Source organism: Schistocerca gregaria, chromosome 5, assembly GCF_023897955.1.
Source record: "Schistocerca gregaria isolate iqSchGreg1 chromosome 5, iqSchGreg1.2, whole genome shotgun sequence".
NCBI classification, from domain to species: Eukaryota; Metazoa; Arthropoda; class Insecta; order Orthoptera; family Acrididae; genus Schistocerca; species Schistocerca gregaria.
The window spans coordinates 40821867-40827019 of NC_064924.1; the positions used below are offsets into that span (position 1 = coordinate 40821867).

Sequence of the window (5153 nt, forward strand, 5' to 3'; positions counted from 1 at the left end):
CTCAGCATCCGCGTCTCAGGAACCGCCTTAAAGCGTCTAATCACTACTGCGAAGACTGGCAGATGTAGCCCGAGCAGCCACCATCTTGAATTTTTGGCGTAGCTAACAAAGGATATTTGCTGGATTCCATATATTGCGCGGATGTTAACTAAAATACGCAGATTCAGTGAGTCACCATATCAAAAGCCTCTTCTCCAAAACGAGCCATTTTTAGTGTGAGTTGTTCGTGTGAAGCGTCGGGAAATGTCATGTCGGCGTTTCAACACGTTACCAACAAGGGACACGATCCACTGGACGCCGCTGTTACCTCGCACAGTGGCTGGTGCCTCCCGGGCCGGGCAGGTGCCCCCCCCCCCCCCACGGCTGGAGCCCGCCGTGCCGGATCGCAGCACGCACGTGGCCTCGCACAGCAGCGCGGCTCGTGTTTAATTTCCGCCGGTCGCCGCGCGCGCCGCCGATACCGTGCGGTCAGGAAATTGTCAGCGGCTGTCTCCTCTGCTGACGGACGCCCCACCTGCACAGCAATTTGCGTGAGTGCTTTTCTCGCCCGCGACGCGCGCTCGCATTCTATTCCGGTGAGCTGTCCGCCGCTACAATGGCTGATCTCGGCGTCGGGGCTGCTCGTCACTATTTCGGGAGCATTCTTCTGACACCTCAAACCCGAGCCCTACACCTACTGAGGCTAGTATTGCACGCACAGTTGCAGTTATTTTAGACATTTTACGTGCTGCCATTAAATAGTCTTTGTAACTTGCTGACCTGATTGTCCGGCACTTAGACGAATAGTCCGTGCGTATGACTGCCATGCAGCGGTCCGGGGTTCGATTTATAGCGCACGGGTAACTAGCTCCACTCTGGGACTGGCGCTGTGTGTTCGTTATCATTTCATCTTCATCATCATCATAGACGCGTAAGTCTCCCAGTGTGGTGTCAGCTGAAAAGACCCGCGCTCGGCGGTCTCTGAGCACTATGGGACTGAGCATCTGAGGTAAATCAGTCTGCTACAGCTTAGAACTACTTAAACCAAACTAACCTAAGGAGATCACACACATCCATGACCGAGGCAGGATTCGGACCTGCGACCGTAGCGGTCGCGCGGTTCCAGACTGACGCGCCTAGATCCGTTCGGCCACTGCGGCCGGCCGGCCAAACTCACCCACGCTCGGACTCAAAGCCATCAGTGCTATACGACCATTTCATTTCATTTCACTGATCTGATTTACGCTGTTAATCATTAAAATACAAGAAGCCAGCAATGAGTTCACTGTAATACAGAATGAAGTCGGATGAATGTGCCCATTCCACCATAATAAGAGAAAGGGTTTATGAGATATGGTAAACGAAAACGACATAATGATGAAAAGCAGACTGTCGTTACGAGCGGCTACGAGGCCTCCGAAAAAGAATTCCACCTCTTGGCAATCTCATTGCCTGCCTCCAGTGAAAGCTCGCACTACCCCTTAAGCTATATAGTTTTCCGCCAGAGGGGAATCAGACAAAAATAGAGGGTGGACAAAAGCTACAAACAAACATTTGCATAGATGAAACTTTCACTCTATAACGGAGTGTGAAGTAATGTGAAACTTCATGGGCCATTAAAACCGTGTGCCGGACCGAGACTCGAACTCGGGACCTTTGCCTTTCGCGGGCAAGTGCTCTAACAACTTCTTTTTTTTAAAAAAAAATGTCACTTTGTTCGCTTTTGATCGTTGTTTATGCTCGGGGCGGACGTCGTAAGACATCCGATGAAGTTAGTTGATGATCGTACAGAGAGTACGTAACCCTCTGACCGAACACGCTGAGCTACCGTGCCGGCGGCCAACTGAGCCACCCAACCACGACTCACGCCCCGTCCTCACAGGAGCCGAGGTACTGGCGGAATTAAAGCTGTGAGGACGGGGCGTGAGTCGTGGCTGGGTGGCTCAGTTGGTAGAGCACTTGCCCACGAAAGGCAAAGGTCCCGAGTTCGAGTCTCGGTCCGGCACACAGTTTTAATCACCCAGGAAGTTTCAAACATTTACATGTTCAGTGCGGTGTAGAAAAATCGCTGGCACTCAAAACGGCACACAGTTGTCTCGGAATGGATAAATACTGGTCCTCTACATTGTGGTGACAAAAATCATGGGATACCTCCAAATATCGGGTAGGAACCCCTGTCGCCCGTGTATTGGAGCAACTCGACGTGGACTCAGCAACTCGTCGAAGCCCTCACTGCGGAAATACTGAGCCAAGCTGCCTCTACGGCCGTCCATAACTTTGAAAGCGTTGCCAGTGCAGCGTGTTGTGCACGATCTGACCTCTCGATTATGTCTCATAAATGGAAGATGGGGCTCATGTTGCGGAATTTCTATGGCCAAATTATTCACTAGAAATTTCCAAATTGCTTTTCAATTCAATCACCAACGATTGTGGCCCAGTGTCGTGTTTGGGAACATGAAGTTCAAGAATGATTGCAAATGCTCTCCAAGTAGCCGAACATAAAGATTTCCAGACAATGATCGGTTCAATTGAACGAGAGGACTCGATCCATAACATGTAAAGACAGACTTGTTGACAACTTGACTCCATGATTTCGTGTGGGTCTGTACTGCATTCGAACGCCACCGTTAGTTCTTACCAACTGAAATAGCGTCTAATCTGATCAGACCACGACATTTCAGTTGTCTAGTGTCAAACCGATATGATCACGAGATCAGCAGAGGCGCTGCAGGCGATACCGTGCTGTTAGGAAAGGCATTTGGGCTGGTCGTCTGCTACCATAGTCTATTAATACCAGATTTCGCCGCAATATCCTAAGGGATACGTTCGTCGTTCGTCCCACATTGATTTCTGCAGTTATTTCACGCAGTGTTACTTGTCTGTTAACACTGATAACAATACCAAAATGCCGCTGCTCTGTCATTAAATGAGGGTCGTCGGCCACTGCGCTCTCCGTAGTCTGAGGTTAAGCCTGAAATTTGGCATTCTCAGCATACTCTGGAAACCGTGGGGCTCAGAATACTGGATTCCCTAACGGTTTCCGAAATGGAATGTCCCCTGCGTCTAGCTCGAGTAACCACTCCGCATTCAAAGGATGTTAATTCACGTCGTGCGGCCATAATCGCGTCGGACATCTTTTCACGTGAATCACCTGAGTACAAACGACAGCTCCGGCAATGTAATGGCCTTTTATACCTTGTGTATGCAGTACTACCACCATCTGTATGTGTGCATATCGCTATCTCATGGCTTTTGTCGCATCACAGCATGGTTTTCAAGAGTATCTCACACAATCCTTCGTGCATATGACTGGCACTTTTAGGTGACGATGATGGATGTGGGTAGCACTACGATTAAGCAGATTTCTCTGCAAAGTAGACCACAAAGGCTCAATGATATTGAGCTCTGGTGACTGGTGGCTAGGAGAGATGTAACAGTTCATTCTTTCATTCGCAAAACAAGTCCTGGACTGTGCCACCTATGTGGACGGGCCCGTCTTAGGAAATAGCCTCACCACTGGGGAACAAACACTGTACATGGGATGGGCTTAATTTGCCAGAATTGTAACATAATGTTTGGCAGGGGGACGACTTAGAAGAGTACCCATGTGGCCCACGGAACCCCATAACATGCCTACCCAAATCGAGATCGCCATGTTTTATTCTTGTGAGGTAAACTCGCCACGAAGGAGGAAGAAAATGAAACAAGACTCATCCGAGCGAATGACTTTCTTCCAATTTTTTATTCTCGAGTTAGAAACATACAAATATACAGTAGCCATACACATCAATACATACATACATACATACATACATACATACATATATATAGTATTTGTATTACATGTGCCCAGTACTTTGCAACCTCCTAGACGCTTGGAGTGGCTTGCAGGATATCAATCTTCGTGCATGATGTAGAGCACAAAAGGCACTGGAGCATGTTGCTTGTGGTTTGTTGGTTTGTTCTTGTCCACAATCACAGGACGTATGTTCTGTTATGAAGCCCCATCTCTTCAGGTTGTCTCTGGATCGTCCAACTCCTGATCGTAATCTGTTTAAAGATTTCCAGACAAGCCAGCTCTCGTTTTGTGCAGGTGGTAGTTCTTCAGCTTCTGGGGTCTGCAGGCGAGACGTCGACTTCTTCCATAACTCCAGCCTTGCCTTCGCTGGTGAAATGGTAAGCTTCTCGTATGTTCTCAAGAAGCTCTTTCGCGATCTCAGCCGTTGCTGTGGTGGATTATGTCCGTGCAGTGGATGGACACTGTCCTGTTCCACTTTCAGTCTCTCCTTGTTGGCAGCCACTGTTCTGCTTACCCATTGTGGCGCTATTCCAGCCAGGCAGTAGAGCTTATCAGTTGGGGTAGGTCTTAAGCAACCTGTGATCACAATGCAGGTTTCGTTGAGAGCAATGTCTACTTGTCTGGCATGAGATGACCTGTACCAGAGTGGAGAAGCATATTCAGCAGTAGAAAAGCACATTGCCATTGCAGAACAGCGAATAGTTTGTGGATGTGAACCCCACTGTATCCCCGCTAGTTTGCGAATTAAGTTGTTTCGAGCGGGTATTTTAATTTTAGTGAGTCTAGAATGTCAGAGACCTATCGAGAGTGACTCCTAAGTATTTAGGTGCGTGATGATGATGATGCTGTAGTTGGATGCCTGACCATGCAATATGTAGCTCACGATAGGTTCCCTGTTCCTTAAATGAAAGGCACACACTTGTGTCTTCGAAGGGTTTGATCTTAGTTGGTTGCGATTGTAGTAGCTTTACAGTGTTCTAAGTGCTGCTGTCAGGTTTCCTTCCACTCTTTCAAAGCATGAGCTGTGCGTAGCGAGGGCTAGGTCGTGTGCATATAAGAATCTCCTTGTGCCTGGGGTCAATGGCTGGTCGTTGGTATAGATGTTGAAGAGAAGTGGAGCCAAGACGCTTCCCTGAGGTACATGAAAGGAGACTCCACAAAGATTGCAATGATTTCCGACCAAGATAAGACTTGAAATCGGGCGTAACCAGGGCGTCAGATTTCTCTGGCGGCTGATCCTTTCACACCAGAAACGTCATCTTGGTCTTTTCAGTACCACAGTTGACCATCATATTGATGAATGTAGAAGGTATATCATCACCAAAAGAAGAACTGTTACAAGAGCTGTGCGGACAGACAAAGTGAGATTTACTCT

General features: G+C 48.2%; 1 non-coding gene across 1 annotated transcript; it reads left to right on the forward strand.

The window, feature by feature from the left end:
- The first annotated feature begins 1911 nt into the window (after nucleotides 1-1911).
- On the forward strand, nucleotides 1912-1986 carry Trnas-cga (transfer RNA serine (anticodon CGA)). The gene has a single exon. It is a non-coding gene; the product is annotated as a tRNA-Ser (tRNA).
- Nucleotides 1987-5153: the final 3167 nt, after the last annotated feature.